This window comes from Zootoca vivipara, chromosome Z1 (genome assembly GCF_965207765.1).
Source record: "Zootoca vivipara chromosome Z1, rZooViv2.hap1.1, whole genome shotgun sequence".
In the NCBI taxonomy this organism is placed as follows: Eukaryota; Metazoa; Chordata; class Lepidosauria; order Squamata; family Lacertidae; genus Zootoca; species Zootoca vivipara.
In genome coordinates, this window is record NC_142583.1 from 45124605 (window position 1) to 45151032 (window position 26428).

Genomic DNA, 26428 nt, shown 5'->3' on the forward strand with positions numbered 1-26428 from the left:
TTGTTACTTAGTTGCATAAGACTGGTCTGGGAAAATCTGGGTTTTTTCTATACCAAGTTACGGGACTGTACAATTTCACTTCTGGTTGACTTGCTGGGTAGAAATTCTTGGTCACTCATTGGATGGGGAAAGTGGTCTAATGAAGGGAGTACTCAAATCTGATTGGTTGAATGGTAGGCTGGCTGGAATATAAATAGTACAGTTCTAGCATGGTTGAGAGTGTATGTGTCTGTTTGAGTGTTGATCACCACCACCACCAGCAGCAGCTACAGAAGCTGGGTGAGTAGATTGAAGGCAGAAGACTGAAGTCTGAAAGCTAAAGCTGAGACTGGTGGAAGATAGGCAAGAAGCTATGGAAGCTCAGATATGAAGGTGGAGTTGGCGGATAGGCAGGGGTGGCAGCTCCTAGTAATAACAATAACCTTACAAAAGAAGAAGAAGAGGAAGAGGAAGAGGAAGAGGAAGAAGAGGAAGAAGAAGAAGAAGAAGAAGAAGAAGAAGAAGAAGAAGAAGAAGAAGAAGGAGGAAACCCTTAAAGAAATGGTAACCAATTTAAGGATGACAACATTTACCCCAATACAACTTTATAGTTAACAATAAATAGAGGATATCTTGTTAATTTTAATGTCTGGCTGGTATTGTACCATATCTAAAGTTCCACAGTTACTGGGTGATAGCTTAATTCATTGGAAAACAGCATAGCGTAGAAATATGGTGGCAGTGGTTAGAATGTTTCTGAAATATATGTACGATTGTGAGAGTAAAATAGGAACCTCTCTGCATACTTGGTGAATCAGCAGTGGCAAAGTGAAGCTGGTAACACTCCACAGTGCTACAGCAACTTCCATGTCCCTGAGCATACCACCATTGGAGATCCCACACTGGTAGGGCCAAAGGGGGACATGTCAGGCTTTTATGTGTTGCTGGTGGACTGGAGCGAGAGCAGCCAACTCGTGGTCCACAAATAAGGCTTTGCTCAGTAGTGGGCCTCTGACTGACCTGTTTGAATTCAGGATTTTTGTGGGCAGTCCTGCCCTGAGGTGTAGCCAGCCAAAGTGTTTCTCAATGACTGACAAAGACTGTGGCCAATCTGTGAGGGGCTGCAACAGCTACCCACCTGGAAGAGGGGATAAGCAGCCATTGTGGAACATGTCAGGGAATGTACATATTATTATTCACCATACGAGTATTATTTAAGTACTTTATCCTATTTATCTGATTCTAGAACGTTTATTATATATTGTGCATATATGTATAACCTCATGGATATCCACTAATCACTACCCTTTATCTTACATTCAGACATTACCTGAAATATTTCTCTTCAACACGGAAGTGTATTTTATACCCGGTTATTTATTGATCTGGCTTCTCACGTGAGAATCATCAACCCCTGTCTGTAAGGCCCCTCTCCCTAGTATCACGTCCATAACTTGAGGTTGCACCACTTTCTCACTTTTTCCAAGGCCTCTGGTTGTTAGGTCAGGACCATTCTACTCTCCATCACCACTTTCTCACCTTTTCCAAGGCCTCTGGTTAATGGGTTAGTTACCGTCTTACCCTTGCTCATAGCATAACTGGTTTGCCTGGCGGCTGGTATTTTTTATTTCTCTTTCCCTTCAGACCACATCTCAAGTGCTCCTACCGATCCGATTTCTAGCCTGTAGTAACAGTGCAATGGACTTCGCGCAAGCTACCTATATGGTAGTTTGGATCCAAGGAGCTGGTATAAATCACTCCCATTTGTGGTTATTTTAATGGTGCTTCCTCGGCTGGCCAGGATTAGGTTGTGGGTCTGTGCATACTTTGATCTACACCATCTTCTGCCTTCCAGCTATTTGAAGTATTATAGTTATGGTTAAGGAGTACGACAAGGTTGTATATTGTCTCCCTGCTTATTTCACTTATATGCAGAATTCATCATGCGAAAGGCTGGACTAGATGAATCCCAAACTGGAATTAAGATTGCCGGAAGAAATATCAACAACCTCAGATATGCAGATGACACAACCTTGATGGCAGAAAGTGAGGAGGAATTAAAGAACCTTTTAATGAGGGTGAAAGAGGAGAGTGCAAAATATGGTCTGAAGCTCAACATCAAAAAAACCAAGATAATGGCCACTGGTCCCATCACCTCCTGGCAAATAGAAGGGGAAGAAATGGAGGCAGTGAGAGATTTTACTTTCTTGGGCTCCTTGATCACTGCAGATGGTGACAGCAGTCACGAAATTAAAAGACGCCTGCTTCTTGGGAGAAAAGCAATGACAAACCTAGACAGCATCTTAAAAAGCAAAGACATCACCTTGCCTACAAAGGTCCGTATAGTTAAAGCTATGGTTTTCCCAGTAGTGATGTATGGAAGTGAGAGCTGGACCATAAAAAAAGGCTGATTGTTGAAGAATTGATGCTTTTGAATTATGGTGCTGGAGGAGACTCTTGAGAGTCCCATGGACTGCAAGAAGATCAAACCTATCCATTCTGAAGGAAATCAGCCCTGAGTGCTCACTGGAAGGACAGATTGTGAAGCTGAGGCTCCAATACTTTGGCCACCTCATGAGAAGAGAAGAATCCTTGGAAAAGACCCTGATGTTGGGAAAGATTGAGGGCACTAGGAGAAGGGGACGACAGAGGACGAGATGGTTGAACAGTGTTCTCGAAGCTACGAACATGAGTTTGACCAAACTGCGGGAGGCAGTGCAAGACAGGAGTGCCTGGCGTGCTATGGTCCATGGGGTCATGAAGAGTCGGACACGACTAAACGACTAAACAACAACAACAAGTTATGGTTAGTAAAAAAATGCAAGGAAGAGTGATATCTACCAATAGGAGAAAATGTAGCCCTTCAGATGTGCCTGGACTACAACTCCCATCACACCTGACCATTGGCAATATTGGCTGGCAGTTTATGGGACTTGACATTAAACAACATATGGAGAGCTACAAGTTCCAAATCCCTTCATGATACCTCAACATTCATCCCTTGCCTGCTCTTTTCTAGGGACCAAAACAAAAAATCCAAACAAACCCAGGAGATGACCTGTTGACTTTCCTGTAAGCTTCCAGAGGCAACTAGATGGTCACTGCTGGGAAGAGCCTGCTGGACTAAATAAATATTGGTCAAATGCAAGAAGTCGATTCTTATATTCTTAAATATGTAATTTTGGAGAAATCTGCCTGACTGCTAACCCTGTGTTTACCTAGACTTGTTTACAAGAACATTATTTTGGCTTCATATAACCGTTGTTTGGCATGAACTTCTCTGCCTTGCAATGGAAAATGCAGTGATGCCGGTTATGATGACTGATACATTCCTGTAACCAGCAGAGTTCCCTTTGCTGAGTTAGCCTGAAATGGGATGCCTTGCCTCAAATACAGGGAAGTTAATGAAAAAAGAATTCATCCCAACTTACCAGCTGTATCCCCTTCCCCACTCCTTTTATGCTCATAAAAGAAGAATGAAAATAGCAAAGCAACCCACAGGTTTTAAGAGACTGTGGATCCTGAAGTCTCCTTCTCTTAGTTGAAAAGCAGCTGCTAGTAGTAACATAGCGGTGCTGATGTTTGGAAAATAAAGATTTGTTTGACAATAAGTTTCTTGATGTGGGTGTGCCAGTCTGCAACACACACACACACACACACACACACACAGAGAGAGAGAGAGAGAGAGAGAGAGAGAGAGAGAGAGAGAGAGAGAGAGAGAAAGGAACAAAGACACAGGATCACTCTGAAGTGATCTGTATCTGAAGATACAGTGATCTGTATCTGAAGTGATCACTCTGAAGTGATCTGTATCTGTATCTTCACTCTGTATCTGAAGAAGTGTGCATGCACACGAAAGCTCATACCAAAATATAAACTTAGTTGGTCTTTAAGGTGCTACTGAAGGAATTTTTTAATGTTTTTATTTTGCTTCGACTCAGACCAACACGGCTACCTACCTGTAACTAGGATCACTCCAGATTGCTATTCTTTGCAATATTATAAGCAAAATGAAGAAGGAAGAGTGCTGCTTTCATCCAGTCCTTGGACTCCCAGCCTGCAACATGGGACCCACTTCAACATTTGACTTAGGGCCCCTCCAATCTGGTGGATTTGGGGATTGTTTGTTTTTGCAAGTGTATTCTGCAATACATTATTGATGCAATACTAGTGTGTTAGCACTATAGTGTGTTAGCTCACCCACCCTCCCATTTTGTTCTGTAGTGCTACCTTAGCATTTCTTCATTATTGCCAGCTGGAGGAGCACTCCTGTGTTGTAATGCTACAAAAGTTGGACAAAAAAAAGGGAACATTTTCATAGTATAAAAAGTTGCAGGATTACAGCAGTTCTGGGATATGCACCAATTGGAACAAAGCAATGTGTCTTCCTCCACCCAAAATATTTTTCAGGCACAAACAGTATTGAAAGTGGATCACGTGATAACAGCAACATTGGCTTCTGCCAGAAGAATATCTGTTGGCGGTAACTTCCTGCCTCTCCCTCTTTATCAGTAGCGATCATTTCCAAGGACAGGATTGGGTGGAGAGGCAATTGTGCTGCCTTCTAGTCCCTGCCCATCAGCCATCAACATTGAAACATTAGGCTTGCAGCCTACCCTTTTAGGAAAGAAATGTATTCTGTTTTACACTGGAAAATCTCAACATGTTAATAAAAAAAGGAACATGCCCATATCAAAATAAGTACATTTCAAAACTGTTGAGCAAAGCATGTTCTCCTTCATGGAGAGCACATGTTGCAGTGGGGGCAAACAAGACACCCCTCTGTTGCTGGGCGGGTTAGTTTGAATGGCCAAAAATCTTATTGGGCACCTCTTGGTAGTTGGGGAGAATTTGATGTTGCAATTTATGATTGACGGCCAAGGGGCTATTTATTCCCCTTTTATATACCTCTTTTCACTGCATGCACCAGATCAATTCAAAGTGTTAGTGCTGACCTTTAAAGCCCTAAACGGCCTTGATCCAGTATACCTAAAGAAGCGTCTCCACCCCCATCGTTCTGCCCGGACACTGAGATCCACCACCAAGGGCCTTCTGGTGGTTCTCTTGCTGCGAGAAGCCAAGTTACAGAGAACCAGGCAGAGGGTCTTCTCAGTAGTGGCACCCACCCTGTGGAACACCCTCTCACCAGATGTCAAAGAGAAAAACAACTACCAAACTTTTAGAAGACATCTGAAGGCAGCCCTGTTTAGGGAAGCTTTTAATGTTTAATAGATTATTGTATTTTAATATTCTGTTGGAAGCCACCCAGAGTAGCTGGGGAAACCCAGCCAGATGGGCAGGGTATAAATAATAAATTATTATTATTAGTATTATTATTGAACTGATCTCTTTTTAAAAGAGTTTAAAAAGAGTTTTATAGAGTTTCTCTCTCTCATAACACTAGAATGTGCAGACTTACAATGATGATGAATGTTGGAAGAACAGATAAAAGGAAGTACTTCACACAACACATAGTTAAGATATGGAACTTGACCTCTTAGCAGAATAATTTAGACAACATTTTTTTAAAAAAAACATTCAAAAAGGTACAATGTATTTCTTATCAAACTTTATTAAATCTCAATAATATACAGTAATTACAACAAATAATTAGTATTTTACCACATAGGAAAGTGATTATATTCACAAACAGATATATTTTATTTACTCTTTAAATGGTGGAATCGATTTGTTGGTTTAAATATTCTAATGAAATTATCAGGGGTCTAATAAAGAGACCCAGGTGGCGCTGTGGTTAAACCACTGAGCCTAGGGCTTGCTGATCAGAAGGTTGGCGGTTCGAATCCCTGTGACGGGGTGAGCTCCCGTTGCTTGGTCCCAGCTCCTGCCAACCTAGCAGTTCGAAAGCACGTCAAAATGCAAGTAGATAAATAGGAACCGCTACAGCGGGAGGGTAAACGGCGTTTCCATGTGCTGCTCTGGTTTGTCAGAAGCGGCTTTGTCATGCTGGCCACATGACCTGGAAGCTATATGCCGGCTCCCTCGGCCAATAATGCGAGATGAGCGCGCAACCCCAGAGTCGGTCACGGACTAATGACAAAGTATAAGGTGTCTTTAAAGATACTGTCCTCATCACATCTCCACAAAATATTTTAATTATTGAATGAGTCCACCAAATATGTTTCATATCAGCCCTTGAATGCCCACATCTCCAAACCCTTTCCATCCGTGCTGTATTGTTTTTAATATTCGGTTGGAAGCCACCCAGAGTGGCTGGGGAAACCCAGCCAGATGGGCAGCGTATAAATATATTATTATCATTATTATTATTGTTTATTATCACAAGTAGTGTAAATTTTCCTCAGTCATTATGGAGTCACATACTATTGGCCGAGCAGTTTATAGTGATTTTGTCTAGTTTATATCTCTATTTTGTCTAGTTTAGTTTAGAATCATGTTATTTCTTGATTCAACCCACCAGTCTTTTTCAGATATTTGTCTGTGAATTATTTGCACCCATTTCCCCTTATAACTTGTACCTAGTCATGGTTTCAAAGTACTAAATATATATATTAGATGAATCTCTTTTCAGATTTTTCTTTTTATAAATTATTTCCTCAAAATCTGACAATACCCCTGCAATGTTATTCCTTCTTCTGTGTTCCCCTATCTCCTCTATTGCCTTGTTGGAACCACTGTGTTTCATTGAACCCATTCGGCTTAATTCAGCAATCGTTTTCTAATGCTACTTACTTACGATTTCTTTATATACAATCTTGAAGTATTTGTTAAAAATATATAGTGTTGGTGTCGCTTCTGAATAAATGTGGATAACAAATAATCCCTTCTGTAGTTCTGCCTGTCCTGAGACCAATGAAATAAGATATGTTGGAATTTGGGAATAGGTAACTGAAAGAAAAGGTTGATGAGGGATGGAAGTCGATACTCAGAAGACAGAATTCTTAGCTGGTAAAAATTAGCAGAACTTTTAAAAGAGGTTCCTTCCTTCCTTTCTTTCTTTCTTTCTTTCTTTCTTTCTTTCTTTCTTTCTTTCTTTCTTTCTTTGCACTAGTGAGCATCTGGGCAAATAATGAAATCCGAGATATAAAACCTAAGGTAGATCCCGTTCTGTAATGTCCTGATAGAAACCCCTTAAACTGCTGCAGAGTGAATACTGTCAGAAAAATAAAACCAGACCAAATAATACACCCCATTTTAACTTTGCATCAGAAAGAAGACATAATTAAATGAAAATAAAAAAATAAAAAATGTGCACAAGCGAAAAAATGAGAACAATACAATTCAAGATGTTGAAATGACAGACAAGTGAATCACCAATTAGAGAATATTACAAAGAAAGAAAGGATAGAAAATGAAATGACCACAACATTCCACAGACAGCACATCATGTAAATTGGTGGTTGTGAGAGCGTGAGCAGCATCAAGGCAAATCCAAAGATGGAAAATGTAATCAACAGAAGGAACGAGTTCCATAGATTGACCCCATCACATATAATGTCTTATTAGCAGCCTAACCATGAATGACATTCATACCCAGAATCATTGCAAATGATGAATTAATTTCAGTTTTGGAATCCTCCTAAGTGACACCATCCTGAGCAAAGGAGCAGCTGATTGCAATAAAGAGATCACAAAAAGTGGAAGTGCCAAAATAGCTTAATTTACTGCAAGTCACTATTAAAAATCTGGTAAGGCTACATTCTGCAGACTTAACCCTGAACAGGCCAAATGAATCAGATTATATAAATTATAAAAATGTTATTTGATTTAGAGATGGAAAAGAACAGAATTGTGATGAATATTGTGGGGGGCGGGGAGAAGGAGTCCCAGGCTTAATATTTGTTCTTGGAACAGGGTCTGGAGAGCAACCCTCCAAACATAAGATGACCCTGCAGGATCAGGCCAATGGCACATCTAGTCCAGCATCCTGTTCTCACAGTGGCCTCCAATTTGAATATGAATGCAACTGCACTCTGCCCACTTGCAATTCCCATGGCACCTCTGAAAGAGGCAGTAGAACATAGCAATAATGGCTAATTCTCTTTTAAACCCATCCAAGTTGGTAGCTATCACTGCTTCCTGTGTGAGATGGTTCTGTCATTTTACTATGGGCACTATTTACAGTGGTTCTAGTCCTACCTAATGGACTGAGTTCAGAACGTAGCATTGGGAGAATACTTTGGGGCATAGCAGTTATGTTAAGGGATGCTTCTGAGTAGACATGCTACGTTATGGGCTGCTGAAGGCACTATTTTATACCCAATGCTATTTAACATCCATTTGAAGCCTCTGGGAGTACTCACTAGGGGTTTGGGGTCAAGGTGCCAATAGTATGCAGATGGCACTCAGCTTTTATTTCTCCATAACATCTAAATCTATGAGAAGCTATGCCATGCAGGGCCACCCAAGATGGACAGGTCATAGTGGAGGGTTTTGACTAAACGTGATCCACCTGGAGAAGGAACTGGCAAGCCACTCCAGTATCCCTGCCAAGAAAACTCCATGGACAAAGACAATAGGCATATAAAAGTTATGACGCTGGAAGATGAGCCCCTCAGGTTGGAAGGCGTCCAACATGCTACTGAGGAAGAGCGGAGGACAAGTACAAGTAGATTCAGAGCTGATGAAGTGGCTGGGCCAAAGCCGAAAGGACGCTCAGTTGCGGATATGCCTGGAAGCGAAAGGAAAGTCCGATGCTGTAAAGAAAAATATTGCATAGGAACCTGGAATGTAAGAACCATGAATGGAGGTAAGCTGGATGTGGTCAAAAATGAGATGACAAGAATAAATATCGACATCCTGGGCATCAGTGAACTAAAATGGAAGGGAATGGGCGAATTCAGTTCGGGTGACTATCATATCTACTACTGTGGGCAAGAATCCCGTAGTAGAAATGGAGTGGCCCTCATAGTCAACAAAAGAGTGGCAAAAGCTGTAATGGGATGCAATCTCAAAAATGACAGAATGATCTCGATACGAATCCAAGGCAGACCTTTTAACATCACAGTAATCCAAGTTTATGCACCAACTACCGGAGCTGAAGAAAGTGAAATTGACCAATTCTATGAAGACCTACAACACCTTCTAGAAATGACACCAAAGAAGGATGTTCTTCTCATTACAGGGGATTGGAATGCTAAAGTAGGGAATCAAGAGATAAAAGGAACAACTGGCAAGTTTGGCCTGGGAGTTCAAAATGAAGCAGGGCAAAGGCTAATAGAGTTCTGTCAAGAGAACAAGCTGGTCATCACAAACACTCTATTCCAACAACACAAGAGACGACTCTACACATGGATATCACCAAATGGGCAGCATCGAAATCAGATTGATTATATTCTCTGCAGCCAAAGATGGAGAAGCTCTATACAGTCAGCAAAAACAAGACCTGGAGCTGACTGTAACTCAGATCATCAGCTTCTTATAGCAAAATTCCAGCTTAAACTGAAGAAAGTAGGAAAAACCACTGGGCCAGTAAGATACAATCTGAATCAAATCCCTTATGAATACACAGTGGAAGTGAGGAACAGGTTTAAGGATTTAGATTTGGTGGACAGAGTGCCTGAAGAACTATGGATGGAGGCTCGTAACATTATACAGGAGGCAGCAACGAAAACCATCCCAAGGAAAAGGAAATGCAAGAAAGCAAAATGGCTGTCCAATGAGGCCTTACAAATAGCGGAGGAGAGGAGGCAAGCAAAATGCAAGGGAGAAAGGGAAAGATACAGGAAACTGAATGCAGATTTCCAAAAAACAGCAAGGAGAGACAAGAGGGTCTTCTTAAATGAGCAATGCAAAGAAATAGAGGAAAACAATAGAATGGGGAAAACCAGAGATCTGTTCAAGAAAATTGGAGACATGAAAGGAACATTTCGTACAAAGATTACCATAATGAAGGACAAAAGTGGTAAGGACCTAACAGAAGCAGAAGACATCAAGAAGAGGTGGCAAGAATACACAGAGGAATTATACCAGAAAGATATGGAGGTCTCGTACACCCCAGGTAGTGTGGTTGATGATCTTGAGCCAGACATCTTGGAGAGTGAAGTCAAATGGGCCTTAGAAAGCACTGCTAATAACAAGGCCAGTGGAAGTGATGATATTCCAGCTGAACTATTTAAAATTTTAAAAGATGATGCTGTTAAGGTGCTACACCCAATATGCCAGCAAGTTTGGAAAACTCAGCAATGGCCAGAGGATTGGAGAAGATCAGTCTACATCCCAATTCCAAAGAAGGGCAGTGCCAAAGAATGCTCCAACAACCGCACAATTGCGCTCATTTCACACGCTAGCAAGGTTATGCTTAAAATTCTACAAGGCAGGCTTAAGCAGTATGTGGACCGAGAACTCCCAGAAGTGCAAGCTGGATTTCGAAAGGGCAGAGGAACCAGAGACCAAATAGCAAACATGCGCTGGATTATGGAGAAAGCTAGAGTGTTCCAGAAAAACGTCTACTTCTGCTTCATTGACTATGCAAAAGCCTTTGACTGTGTCGACCACAGCAAACTATGGCAAGTTCTTAAAGAAATGGGAGTGCCTGATCACCTCATCTGTCTCCTGAGAAATCTCTATGTGGGACAAGAAGCTACAGTTAGAACTGGATATGGAACAACTGAGTGGTTCAAAATTGGGAAAGGTTGTATATTGTCTCCCTGCTTATTTAACTTATATGCAGAATTCATCATGCGAAAGGCTGGACTAGATGAATCCCTAGCCGGAATTAAGATTGCCGGAAGAAATATCAACAACCTCAGATATGCAGATGACACAACCTTGATGGCAGAAAGCGAGGAGGAATTAAAGAACCTTTTAATGAGGGTGAAAGAGGAGAGCGCAAAATATGGTCTGAAGCTCAACATCAAAAAAACCAAGATCATGGCCACTGGTCCCATCACCTCCTGGCAAATAGAAGGGGAAGAAATGGAGGCAGTGAGAGATTTCACCTTCTTGGGCTCCTTGATCACTGCAGATGGTGACAGCAGTCACGAAATTAAAAGACGCCTGCTTCTTGGGAGAAAAGCAATGACAAACCTAGACAGCATCTTAAAAAGCAGAGACATCACCTTGCCGACAAAGGTCCGTATAGTTAAAGCTATGGTTTTCCCAGTAGTGATGTATGGAAGTGAGAATTGGACCATAAAGAAGGCTGATCGCCGAAGAATTGATGCTTTTGAATTGTGGTGCTGGAGGAGACTCTTGAGAGTCCCATGGACTGCAATAAGATCAAACCTATCCATTCTTAAGGAAATCAGCCCTGAGTGCTCCCTGGAAGGACAGATCGTGAAGCTGAGGCTCCAATACTTTGGCCACCTCATGAGAAGAGAAGAATCCTTGGAAAAGACCCTGTTGTTGGGAAAGATTGAGGGCACTAGGAGAAGGGGACGTCAGAGGACAAGATGGTTGGACAGTGTTCTCGAAGCTACGAACATGAGTTTGACCAAACTGCGGGAGGCAGTGCAAGACAGGAGTGCCTGGCGTGCTATGGTCCATGGGGTCACGAAGAGTCGGACATGACTAAACGACTAAACAACAACAACAACATCTAAATCAGGAAAGGATGTGCAGGTCCTGGAACAGTGCCTGGATGCAGTGGTGGGATGGGTGAGGGGAAAGAAGTTGCGCATCATTGGAGGCAGTGAGAGTGTTTCCTGTGTCTGAGAAATTGGTCAACTGCCTGCCTTGGGGGGGGGGGTGTGCTCCCTGTGAGGCAACAGGTATGCAGTCAGGGGCTGTTTTTGCATCTCGCTTTGTCACTGGAGTCCCAGATAGGCTCAGTGGCAAGAAGTGCCTTTTACCAGCTGCAGGGGTAGACTTTGGTAATATGGCGCCTTGAGCAAGGACAAAATTCAGTGCCCCCCAAATATTTCATATTTTGGTACTTTCAATAGGTACCCATATAAATATAGGGATGATGGTGATGATTTGAAATCCCTTGGCTCGGCATCTTGTACAGGGGAACCAACCCACTGCCCTAAATCTGGTACTGTCAGGTGTTACAACAACTACATAGTGGTAGAGCTAGGCCTTTCATTTTGTATCTTAGTTTAATGGTGTGTATGTTTGTTATGTACTAAGCTTGGATCCTAGAACAATAGGCAGGTAGGATCATAGAATACAACAACTGATTGGCCTGCAGGAAAAGACCAATCAGGCTCCAGGGGGGAAGCAGAATCAGCCAATCAGACAGGATTCATTGTGTAAATGTATATTAAAGCCTGAGGTTTTGAGGGAAATTCAATCACTATTTTACAAGTTGCAATAAAGAGCATGAAATCACTGCAGGACTCTGAGTATAATACAATGTTCTACCATTGAGTGGAATATTATTGTGATGTTTAGTACTGGGTGTATTTGGTGTTAGGGGAGGGGCAGTACCTCTGGTGTGGGACACGTCATGTTCCTTCTGAGATAGTTTGTCCACCTTTGGTCCCCATCCTGCACTCAGCTCTCTCCTGTGGCTCCTAGAAGCTGTCAGCATGTGACGGTTGCCACACCTGGGAACAACTTCAACTGGCCTGCTAAATCAGGTCAGGGTAGCTGATGGGTCTCAAACCCTCAGAGAACTAGGGATTTTCTCTAAATGCGAAGACAGGCTCCAGTAGATTGAGTGGGTGAGACCAATAGTGCTCCCCCAATAGGGCTCAAGGGGTATGTGCTCCCCCAATAGAATATTTGAGGGGGTAAAGCCCCCCAAAGTTGATGGGCATTTGCCATTCAAGTGGTGTGTGTGCACTGCCTCATGTGATCAGTTATGCCTAGTCCCCCCCCCCCAATATTTTATTAAAGTTAGCATCCCTGGGTCCAATAGTCAAGAAGGTAGTTTCTGTACGTGCTTTAGAGGGAAGTGAGGGGCAGATGGGGCTGGGAAGATAGCCCATCGAAGAGAACCAAAACTCTGATGCTAAACCTCTGCTGCCTTGTGGAATATATTTGGGAGAAGAAAAGGCTACACAAATATAGAGTGGAATACCTAAGATGTTTGGGTGGCAAGTTGTACATCTCCTTCTGGCAACTCCTGTTGCCAAGCTTGTGCCAAACATATTGCTCTGCTTTCCTTTGGACTGCATTAGTGGGGCCAAGAATGGGATCTCCTCATCTGGGCAGTCAGGACCTCCATACAAACTCCCCAGGCTTGTGCCCTGGGTAAGTCACTTCGGTGCTGCTAATGCAGCAGTTTGACTTCATCCCCAGAGGTGCACTCCATTCTCTTTCGAGATAGACCTACAACAATTCTGTTGTTGTTTAGTCGTTTAGTCGTGTCCGACTCTTCCTGACCCCATGGACCATAGCACGCCAGGCACTCCTGTCTTGCACTGCCTCCCGCAGTTTGGTCAAACTCATGTTCGTAGCTTCGAGAACACTGTCCAACCACCTCGTCCTCTGTCGTCCCCTTCTCCTTGTGCCCTCCATCTTTCCCAACATCAGGGTCTTTTCAAGGAAGTCTTCTCTTCTCATGAGGTGGCCAAAGTATTGGAGCCTCAGCTTCATGATCTGTCCTTCCAGTGAGCACTCAGGGCTGATTTCCTTCAGAGTGGATAGGTTTGATCTTCTTGCAGTCCATGGGACTCTCAAGAGTCTCCTCCAGCACCAACAACAATTCTGTATATAAAAGAATAAACATAGTTTGTTTTATTTTTAAAATATCAAACACCTATCAACTTTCTGTTGTTGACTTTTCTCCAGCATATCTTCCACTCTTAACAGTGGAGGATCTGTGAGTGTTCTGGGAATCAGAGTATTGTGGCTTCAAGAATTATCTGCTTAATCTGCAGTCTTGGTGAAAACGTGTTAAGAGAATTTTCCAGGGAACATAGTCACAGTGTTCTGCCAGCACAATTTGGTCTTATGCCACATGTGTGCTTCTTACATGAGAAGGCTTTGCCAAATTTCTTCATTATTATCAAAGTAGAATTTTTATGATTCTGGCATTATCATACCCTCCTATATATATATATATATATATATATATATATATATATATACCCTTAAATCAGAGCGCATGTTGTTTCCTACATACTTCCATCTTCCAGCAGCATACAAATCAGTCTGGCTAACCTGATCCAAAAACACTCAGACATACCCCACTCACCCACAAAAATAAATCTCACTACAGCCAACCAAAGGCAACCAACCACACCCTAGGCCACCCCCAATCTCTCTCACCACCAAGGAAATAAAACAAGTGAATAGTAAGAGAACCCACACAAGTGACCTTGCCACAAAATCCCACACATACACTAAGTAGAAGAATAGAAGCATTGACGCCCAACCCCACACCATTCCCCCTTTCCTCCCTCACCTAACATTGTATGTAACACTAATGTCTCACAACAAATGAAACAGATCCATAGAAAACGCAACTTGAAAAAAGAGACAATGCACCTATTTTTGTAAACACACACACACACACAGAGAGAGAGAGAGAGAGAGAGAGAGAGCAACTAGCATCTGACCCATTTTGTAAAATACTATTTTTACAGGTGTCATTGCCTGCTGTCGAAATTCCATAGCTCATAGCGAAGGCAAGGTAGTTGGGAACGTAACCTATTTCACTCCCTTTGTGCTCTTGTTTCACACCAGATGAATGTATTTAATTTTCGGTGATCTTTTTGATGGTTTTAGGGGCTTTCTTTAGATTAATTCCAGCAGATTGGGAGGAGAGCCTTGTGCCAGTTTGCCATGCTTGCTTGGTGGTGTCACCACTCTCTCTGGGTTAGCATCAATTGTTAAGATCACTGTGGTCAATTTGTTGAGTTTGATTTCAGGTTGCATCTAAAGTTTTACTCTTCTACCCTATATCTGTTATATTTCAAACACAGCTAGAGCTCAGGCCCCCTCATTGACCCGCACCACCAGCACTTGTCCTGGTGGCTGCTTTTTCCCCTGCAGGTGGGGTTGCCATACACTGCCATCTCTTTGAGAAGTTTTGGACCTTTTCCCTATTTTGAACTGGGACCCAATGAGAAGTCATCCCCCCACAAACACCAAGAGAAGGTTAAACTTTGGAGCAGGAATGCAGGGAGGTGAGGGAACCAGCTAGTAACAGATTTTTTTTCTGTGAACCACCCTGAGACCTCCGGATATAGGGCAGTATAACAACAACAACAACAACAACAAAAACAACAAAAACAACAATAATATGCAAATCAAGTGTAATTCTTGGATTTAAGGTAGCACAGACTGTGATAATAATAGAACTAATTCAAAATTGAAAGAGCATACATCTGAGCAAATGTGTTTTGAGTCAATGGCTTTCCATTTCTTGACTAGATACTCTGCATTAAAGGAGAATGCCTGAGAATGAATGGTGTATAAAATATCCAAGGGACGATGGTGAAAATGGAAAAAAAAAGGAAAGATGGAGGCCTAGGAAAGAAGGAAATATAAAGATTCATTTCCTGTTCTCTTTTACATACATGGACACCAGATTTTCAGAGTTTTTCTTCCACAGAGATGAGCAGAGGAAGCCATAAACCAAAATTATTTGCACTTTAGCAGACTTTACGATCAATTTTTCTGAAGCCATCTCTGTGCTGGGTCCTGTCTGTGCCTAAAATGGCTGCCTATACACTTGCATTTGGAACATATGCATTTATTTTTAGAAATGCAATACATAGATACATGTGCCAATATTGCTATTTGCATACAAATCAAATTTCATTCCTATATATGCACTTTGCAAAGCCAGTTTCAATGTAACTTTTAAAATGAAATTGTTTCCAGAATGATTTGTGTACTTCTATAAAATAATCCTAAAAAGTAAATATGCTGTTCTTGGCCTTTATTCAGTTATCTGGATGATTGGGAACATAGGAAGTTGCTGTCTACCAGGTCCATCTAGTCCAATATTGTCTACTTTGACAGGCAGCAGTTTTCCAGGTTTTTACACAGAGGTGTTTCTTCCCTAGCCTACTTCTTATCTATGCCCTCTCCCCAAAGGCAGATGCATGACCCTGGTGTGATTTCAACACAAATAGTTCCATCTGGAGTCACATGTGCTACCAATGCATCCCCAGGGTCATGCCAAATCATCAATTAAGGTAAACTGAAATGCTTTCTCTGTTGTCTCTTAAGAGCCTTTAATCAAATTGGTACTGTGGATCTTCTCGTAGCTGACAATCGCGTGACATAACAACTGGATTGTCCCATTCCATGGCCAAATCAATTTCCATTACTTTGAAAACGGTGATAATTGCTCAAACATAAAAAGGGGGGAATGGTTCTGGCTGCAAAATGTAAAAACAAAAACAAAAACAAAACAAAAACCAGCTTTGCTGTACAGCCAGCTGTGAATTTGCTGCATGTTAAGGCCAGTTTGGGGGCTTGTGCTGCCTCTTCATTTCCCTTAAGATGGTAGATGCTTTCAAATAATGGAGAGCTTTCCACCATTTTTTAAAAAGACTTTGCAGTGGGTAGCTTAGATGCAGGACAATACATCTACTTGTTTGCCCTACCAGTGTTTTCCATTGTATTTCACTCATACTGTACGCTTCACGTGCATCCGCTTTTGTCATCATTTTCCAGATCTTGGAAATAACAGGAATTGACCGCTACTGAAATATTTAAAATGGCACATATGCTATAAATCTTAGTGTTATAAGCTCCGAGGTGCATGTCTTTTTGATGGAGCTCTAATAGTGTTGGATTTTGATTGTGTGTGTCTCTGTCCCAAAGTCTCTTACACACTTTTCATCAATGTAGAAGATGATCTGCAAAATTGTACATGGTGAGACTATTCCTTAGGCTCCTCAGCAGGGTTGTAGCTACTCAGTAAAGTATTATTTAAAAACTCATTAACACATGACAAAAGAGTACTACACCAATTCTTACATCACATTTAGCCTGTTTAGCATTCTCTGTGTCCATTAGCTGTGATTAGCAATTGGAATGGGCAGGTGGGGCTTTCCTGTAGTGGAAGGGAAGTCATGACATCATTATCTGTAGACCTTGGGAGGTTAAGGGTGTATTTAGATACAAGCCCCTCTGGACTGTGTGATCTGTGGGGCTGAATATGGAATGCCTTTGGGACTATCCAGTCTCACCCACCAGGAGTTGTATATTCCAGGGCTGGGAGTGGGACTCATCTTAAGAGGTAAGCCTTTATGATCTAGTCACTCCCTTGTCCTGAGTAAGATGGCTTGCTCAAGCTGAGTTGGGTTACTTCCATAGCATTCACCTTCCACTGACACCATAACTGTATTATATGTGGCCCTACTTCATGCCTACTTGCTTTAGTCTTGCCTTTTATTTACCTACTCCAGACACAATTTCTGTTTGTAGACCTTAGTGCTGCCACAGCTGAGAATGAAAACAAGGCTCCTAAAAAAAGTCCCTTGGGTTCTTCTGATTTTTGTAATGTTCAGTGAGAAATCTCCCTATAAAAAACACAAGATGGCGGTTGACTTCCTGGCATTCCTGGATATTATTTTTTAAATTCTGTTTTAGTCTGGCTTCTAGAAATAAAATACCTTTGGTGATAAACTGAAACTGGGTAGACCAAACAGAAGTACTGTTGGATTATGGTGGTTTATCAAAAAATGGAAGTTCTGTCTGTGCTTTATGATAATGTTTTCACTTAAAAATAAGATTCCACATTGTTGATTGGCTCAAGTGACACCCACACCTCATAGTACTTTTCATCAACTTCAGTTGATGCACCTTCCTGGAGAAATGATCTGGCCACAATTTTCTATACACGAATTTTCTATAACACCTGAAACGCACTGAATATGAGTCTGCCTTTGAAATGTGTTCAGAAGGCCCAGAATAAGAGAGCAAGTTAGTTTGTTGTGCAAGAGCAGCAAAACCACTTTAATTGCTCAACTTATATTTGCCAGTATATGACTGAATCCCATCCACAAAATAGTGACAGTTTGGAAACAACTTAGGTGTGCATAGGATTTTAGCCTTTGAGGGTTTTTTTGAGTAAGCTAAAATGTGTGATATCATTGCCCCAAGCCTTCTGAAATATGTCAGAATGAAGTATAAAGAGACATGGATTTCTGAAGATCAAGGTCATGAAAAGCTGGGGATAATTTTTTGCTTTAGCTTTCATAGACCTTGTGTTAAAACATGGAGCAGTCAGAAATACTCTGGAGAAACATTTCCGCTGTGGTTACAGTACATCTGTGACAGGGTTCACTTATTGGGTGAACTGTATGCTTGGGATCTGTAAAAATGCCTCTAGTTTTTAGGAGAAAAAATAAAATGAATGCAATCTGTGTCATTTAACTATCTGCAGCGAACAATAAAATGGGCACAAAGGGTGCAGTTCATTCCCACATGGAAATCCTATATGGTTTTCTGTGTTTTTAGACACTTGCTTAAAAATATTGTATACATATAAAATATCTCTCCATGCATAATATTATAAAATGTTTCAAAGCTGACCTGCATTCAGGATCATCCAACACTAGTCATACTCAGAGTAGGCCTATTGAAATTAATGGACTTACTTAAGCCTATTGATTTAAATGGGTCTATTCTGAATATGACTAATGTTATATTTCACTAATTATTTTTAAACCACCCTTCAACCCAGAGGCGAGTGAGAGTATACAGATGTAATCAATAAAGTACAGCATCTCAAAAACATTATTAAAACCAATTAATATCAGCAACACACAGGCCACATTCATACATTTAGAACACTTATGATACCACTTTTAATAGTCACCCCCCAATAAATAAATAAATAAATAAATAAATAAATAAATAAATAAATACTGGAAACTGAGAGTTATTAGGACACCTCTATTCCCCTCACTGAACTACAATTCCTAAAGTGATTTAACAATAATCCTTCTGAGAATTATAGGTCTGGGAGGTCCTAACAAATCTCAGCAATAAACTGCAGCTCATAATGTGTTACGTCCACATGTTTTGTTAAAAAAACAAACAACTTGCTGTAGATAACTAAGAAAAAAACCTTTCATAGCAAGAGGAGATTCTGACAGAAAGCAAGAGCTTTCTGTTGGTAATAGCTGTTTGACAGTAGAATGGACTCCTTCAGAAGGTGGGGGGACTCTCCTTCACTGGATGTTTTTTAATGGAGATTGGATGGCCATTTGCCAGGTGTTCCCCATCAGAGATACTACCCCCCCCCAAACACCCCATACTTCTATGCCATTATCAAATCAGATCCCTCAGTTTCAGAAGATCTGTCACTTCACATTCTAGGAGTCTCACACCAAGAGTTCTGGAGTCATTCTAATTTGTTTGCATGGTAATAACCGGCTCATATAATATTTTGAAGTCTAATCCCACTCAGTCATAGCAAAATGTAACAGGGATGCGGAAGGAGAGAGAGAAATCATATGTTCTTAGCTTTGTTGAAATTTGAGCAACATTTTATAAAGATGTGAATGAAAGAGCTGATGGATGAGGACTCGTTATGCAACCAGTATCTAGCCATGATACCCCTTAAATGTTTGCAAAGTAAATGCAGATTAGGCAGCTGTCATGTCCATGAATTGACTTATGCCTTCCCTTCATGTAACCAAATCACTAGTTTCATAGTACTTCCTGGGAAGAGCCTGAGATCTCAAAAACATACAAGCCCCTATCCAGCTTCCTGACTGTAGGTAACGCTGCAGTCATTTTGGATTAGCGATAAACGGTAATGAAATTGGAAACAGGCTCTCTCCGGCTTTACATAAGAATCTGCAAAAGCATGAATACTTGAACCCAGAAAGTGTGATTCTAATTCAAACATCATAAAATAATACACAGTGCATGCTTAACTGCATGCAAGGCCATGTGAACATAATAAATGACATTGCCAGATGCCCAAGACAAATATGGTTTAAGCAGTCAAATGTGCAGAAATTTTGACAGTGCCTACCTACACTGCTGGTGAGGCTTATTGTTAGAAGCAGTAATCTGTTGTTGTTGGTGGTGGTGGTCATTATTGGTCACATGTTGCTTGCCATTAGGTTGTGATACTATCCACTTGTTCCTAGTAATGTCAAGCCACAGCTATGATAGCTATCAGTTTGCCCCATTCCCAACACACATCTACAGTGTGCTTATGCAATATGCCTATGTGCATAAAGTACATTTCAAACTCACACTGGAAGGCACATAGTGTGGAGGAGAAAATCTGTGTCATGAACTAGCAGGATGACAGGGAGGAGGAGGAGGAAGAAGAAGATCCTGGTGAGGGGTGTAGCTGGGACTGGGAAATGCTGGGGCAAGCAGGGAATGGGGAAGGGAGTTTTCAAAGGGTGACGGAGGATGGCAAGGGGATGGGGGTCAATGCACAGGAACCAGAGCTGCAGGACCCATCGCAAGAGCCAGAGGAGCCCCTGTCTACAGCAGGCTTTGAGGCATAGGGAACAGCAGGAGGGGCGCTACTTGAGGCTGAAGGTGGCAAGGGCACGCAGCTCAGCTCCCTAGCTGGCCAGGTGGGGCTCGCTAGCTCTGGGAGGAGGTGTGTGATTCCTCTGCTGGAGTAGGCTTGGAGCAGGTGAGGGTCCCATGCCTCATCAAGCCCAGATGCTGCAATCAGCAGGCAAAGTACAAAAGGGAAGCAGAGCTGAGGTGCTGGGTCTGCTTAACTGCCCGTGTTGGTGAATCTTGACTTGGATGCTCCTGGACCTCCACAGGACTGTGTTTCAGGTTTGACTCTGGACTGTATCCTGATTGCTGGACTTTGGACTAGGCTACTTGGATTGACCCTGAACCCCGTTTCCCGAACTTCAGACTTTGGACTTCACTTGAGGGTGCATCGACCCTCAGGCTTGGAACTTTGAGCTGTCTTGCTGACAGGTAGGTCAGGAGTTCAGGACACACATTGACTACCCCTGTTCTTGATGGATTGACACAATATTTTTTAAATGCCCAAATCCCGATAAAGTTATTTGTGCTTTATTCCAATTGAAATCAATAGGACACATTACTGAGAAACCAATGACCATTATCCAACTAAATCATTCTCAGAGTAGACTTATTTGGCTTACATTAAATCCATTTATTTCAATGAATCTCCTCTGGGTTATGACTAATGATAGATGCCACCTATTGCAATTAATGCCCCATTTACTTTCTTCAAAATGGGCCAAAATAAATGCAAATTATTATGATGGTTATTGTTTGTAGTTCTACATATACAATTACAAAACTTCTCAGGATATACCAGCAAATAGAATCTACTAAAATGTTTGAGTTCAATACCAGTGGTTTAAACTGGTATTTTGAGTAAACTTGATGTTTTGAAAAAATAAAAAAATTCCTTCAGTAGCACCTTAAAGACCAACTAAGTTTTTGATGTTTTGAGATTCTATAATTTTTAAAATTGATTTGAATTTTCAGCTGTATTTTAACCACAAAGTGAAATTCAGCCAAAGTAACTGCCCATGTCGATGGACCTTGACAGGGCCGGCTCTAAGGCAAGGCTGGGTGGCGCCAGGGTGGCGCTGCTTGGCTGCGCCTGCTGCAGCAGCACAGCACACTGCTCCCGCCAGACAGCCGTGGTGGGAAACGGGGCGGGGGGGGCGGCGCGCCAGGGCAATCTTCACACCACGGCGCCCGGGCGCCCGATATGCTTAAGATGGCCCTGGACCTTGACTAGGATATTCTATGGACCTCTATGGGACTGTGCTCCGGGTCTGACTCTGGACTGTATCCTGACTGCTAGACTTTAAACTTGGCTACTTGAATTGACTCTGGACTGTGTTTCCTGGCCTTTGGATATTGGACTTTGTTTGTGTGTATTGACCCCTGGACTCTGAAGTTTGGAATTGACATACTGTCTTGCTGTCAGGCAGGACTGGGGTTCAAGACAGCCGGCCATTGCAATGCTATCTCTTGTTCTTGGTGCATTTGATGAAAAGCTGTACTTCAGAAAGAATCTAGCTTCTGTGATTCATCTGCCAAGTTAGCCTATTTTCTATACTATCACATAGTTTCTGAACAGGGGTGGCTCACTTGTGCCCTCAGGGCTGCCCAGTATGGCCAATGGTCAGGGTTGATGGGAGTTGTAGTCCAAACAGTAGGGGCCAGTGTGATGAGGCAGAGCTGTGAAGCTACCTTCCCATTTCTGGCATTCTCCCATTTCTGGCATTACACTGGGCACTGTTGAAATTTGAGACCCCAAGATCTGCCACGGGTAGTGGGGCTGGGGTTGGGCACAGGCAGCAGCACTGGATTGGTTTGGCCAGTACGTCCATGTTGTCAACATCTGGAGGGTCACAGATTAAGCCACCACTGGTGTAGCAGGTAGGGAAAAGACTGTAGCACAGTGATCAAGCATATGCAGCTGCCAATGGCTATTTCAAACAGAAAATGATTTTTTCCCCAACCCTGTTTTTAACCCAGGGGTTTTTCCTGCAGGGTGATCCAGCTATGCTTATGTAGTAAACTGATCTGTTTAATACCCAGAAATGCACGGCCCTTTTGTGTGCAAAGCATATGCTCTTTATCACGGAGCTACAACATGTTGTGTAATGTTAGTGAATCATACTAAGCGCTGTAAAAAAGTTTGTAAAAAAGTTTATCTGTCAAAGATTCATAAGGAGGGAACATGTATTGACTGGGCAGGAGGAGAGTAGCTATGGGAGAAGATGTGCTTCCTAAAAGTTCTCCCCTTGAATGCAGTTTAACAATATCCCCTTACCTTTCCTCATCAGATTGTGTCTGCTTACAATACTTGATCCTAAACCTAGCTGCATCAAGGTGAATTTGAATAGTCAATGTGTATAGACATTAACATTCCTTTAAAGTAGACGTGCAACTCTTCAGCATGCATAATTGCTCAGATACATGGTCAGGCCTGAACTATAAACCAACATAAAAGTTTAAGTAAGTTCTATGCCATGATGATAGAAAGCTAAACCAATATTAGGAACAATACTGTGTCCTAATTTTTGAGAAAAAGCAACCGATACAGACTTGGAACCGTTACTTTTTCCAGGTAGCAATGCACAGTTGCTTCTGCTGTTAAAGTCACTGAAGCATTGCAGGTTTTTATGAGAGGGCAATAATGTTCCAGTGAATAGCCTGTGTGTCTCACCTTTTCCAAATGTGCTTAATGACTTGGATACAGAACGTGGGCCCAGATTGGTGGTTTACACCTGTTTGTTTAGAGCAGTTATAGCTCTTTGTGCAGTGAATTTGCCTGAAGCAAAAGGCAGGTGGTTGGATTTGATCTGCTCAGCTGCAGGTTGGAGGACACCATCTGGGCTCTGCTTCAGGCAGCAGAAAGTCTTGGACTGGCACTGGGCTCTCAGCAGTGCTATGGTCAGGGTGTTATGGTCCCTCTCTAAAAGTTGGAGAGGTGTTTCCCCACCTTTGCCACTTCCAGCTCAAAAAAAAAAAAGGAACAAGAAGTTTCCCCCCAAAAGGGGCAACATTCTTCTGGGGAGCCTGCTATTCATTGCTCTCAATCACATTTTTTATTTTGTCTTCTATCACATGGAAATCTGTCCATGCAATTTGCTTTGTGGAATTTTAACTCACCCTTTCCTGGATAACCTTTACTCCAAAACTTCCAGTTCCACAAACGAAGAAAGAAAGAAAGAAAATATATTCTAAGCCTCTTTGGCAAAGGGCTAGTTATGGGTCACTTAAAATGACCTGTGATTACTATGCCAGTGAATAAAATGTCAGAAGTAATTCTGGAAAGGCTAAAGCAAAAAGTAATTGAAAGGCCTGATCAGTATGGATTACATGAAATTGCATCTGTTTCTAATATAGTATGAACACTTGCATTTACATTATATTGCAGACAACAAGATGCACACTCTGAAGTGTACTGACCTATTGCTAATATTACATAGCACACCGGCCTTTGGAGGAATAGCATCATGCATTTTGATCAATAGTGAAAACTGCTAAGATTTTAAAATGCATGACAATGTAGCCAGACGAGCCTGGATGAATTCTCAAATGCCCATCTCGTCCAGCATCCTGTTCTTACAGTGGCCAACCAGATTCCTGTGACAAGCCAACAAGGAGGGTCTGAGTGCAACTGCACTCTCCTGTCCTGATCCACAGGGAATGTGTGAGGGGTTTAGTGCAGAGAGACCAAAGAATGATGTCAAAAAGTGCCAGAACAATTCATTCTAGTGCTTTATTAGGAGAGAAGGCAAACGGAATTGGGCTAGAAATAGAAGTGGGAGGATAATAAGACTATGTAGAGTAGTATGCTTGATGAATCCCTCCTGCTGCCCCCAGATACATCTAGGCTTGACAAGGCAAGGTGTTGTGCCTTCTTAGCCTGTGGAAACTGAGTAGGACTCAGGGGCACAGCCTGCTGTGACAGAGTGAGTCGTTCAGAAGAGGATGCATGCTCAGTGATGTCACCCTGAGAGGCGGGGCATCAAAAGAAGACAGAAGACTCATGCCACTAAGAGGAGTGTCCATTCTTAAATAACAAAAAAAGCATCAGTAAAAGTAAATGTAGTTCATAAGACATCCTATCTTTTATATGGCTCATAATTGATCTCCACTAGGATAAAAACTTAGGACATTCCTTATGAATATGGAACCAATTTGCACTATTAGTGCCACATTTCCAGCACTTAACATTAACTGTTGCATATTTGGCTTGGGCAAGATGGATATCACCTAATGTAATCTTATAAAAGCTATTCCAGAAGTTCATGGAAGGAAGATAAAATAACTAAATTAGTATGAATTCAGTTGTGCAACTTCCCCTATTCTTTGCAGTTGCTGTAAAAAGTGCACGTTTTCTGTTTGTTTTCTTTCTTAAATCTACAGTATTTGGGAATTGCATGATTTTATTTTTATTTTCAGTTGAGAAGGGTGATTGTTAAAAACTTAAAGAGACAGCCACTACCTTAAACTATAGTTGATTGCCAAAATAGCTGTTCCTGGGCTCAGAAGATTCAAAATGAATACAAGTATATCTTTTTTCAAAATGGCTTCCATCCATAAAACTTGAATGTTTGTATAGTTTACCAACCAAAGTGTGCCCAATAAATGATATAATTTTAAATAAGGATATGCAAAACTCCTTTGAGAAAGCCAGCTGCTCTTAGTAACACCTTTTACAGCTTTTCTTAAAATTCCTCAAATGTCATGCCTTAGCAATAACCTCCAAAGTCACCTTGAATGTTTTATTAGATGGAATTTGGGAACATGGATATGAGGAACTCCTTGAAAAAAAATAGTTAACCGCATTAAAACTTTTTTTTTTATTTAGGGTGCAATCCAACACCGCTTTACCTCATTGCCAGCCTCTGCTTGCAAGATGACACAACGATCACTCCACTGGTACAGAGCTCTACATTTCACCCACTCAGTGTGGCAAGCAGAAGTGCCACTGGAAAGTTCTCTGCTGGTGGCAGTCATGGAAAGCCCCCGAACCAGCCATTTCAGGGGTGGGAAGGCAGATTTGAGCCAATCCCATTGCTGTCACTTGAGATATTGGACCCAATTTGGGTCTAAGCGCTGCCCTGGCTCCAAGCTGGTACAGAAATTTGCCTGCCCTATCTGCCACATGGTCCAGTAGGACTGCAGTGGCAGCCCACCACCACTTCATTAAACCTACTGAGGAGCAGCCAGGATTAGGATTGCACCCTTAAAATGAGACCCGAATAGCTGAAGGGCTATCTCTTGCTCTATCATCTTGCCTGTACTTGAAACTTTTATTGGAGACTCCTCTTAGCATGCCAGTATTGACCACCTGTTGTGTGGTAATGAGAGAAAGGACCTTCTGTGTCGTGGCACAGAATGCTCTCCTCTTGTAAGCATGTTTGGGACAGACAGTTTTGTTATTTCACTCAAATTCCCTCAAAGCTCCTCAGTTATTTTGCTCAGATAAAAACCTCCAATTTTACTTTTGAATTTCACTTTAAGAAAAAATGTTGTTGGCAAATCTCAGTTTGTACCTTCAGAGCCAAGGAATCCATGTGTTCATTAAGAGAAGGCTATTGTTACAACTGTTGTTTACAATGGTTCATAATATATTCAAAACACCGACACAGAGCAATGTTTTTACAATGGAAAAACACAAGAGAAGTTGTCCCAGGTCTGCAAATTGTTACTGGAAAATGACTTAATCCGATGTCTAAAGGCTCTTTTTCTATACATAACCCAATGGGCTATGACCTCTTAATTCTTTCATTCCTTTCTAAAGAGATGTTTCTGGTTAAGAACGAATGGCAGATATTCCTATGGGGGAAAGTCATTGCCAGCTCATAAGCTTTATTCTTTTACTGCAGGTCATGAAAATACTGCTGCTTCTTTTGTTCGGTCACTTGGGGTGGGGGGTGGGGAATAAAAGACCAAAGTAACAAGACAAGACTAATTCTTCTAAAGTTTGAGAAACTGCAAGTCAGTGCCTTCAGAACAGATGCCATCAAAGTGGCTGTTTAATTATTTAACTGAAACCAGTTAAAGTTATATTCAAATGAATAGTAATGGGGGAAAAAGTGAGCTTTGTGACCAGTTACACAACAGCAGAATAATTTAGAATGAAAAATTGTTCTCTGAGAAAGGTAATGCA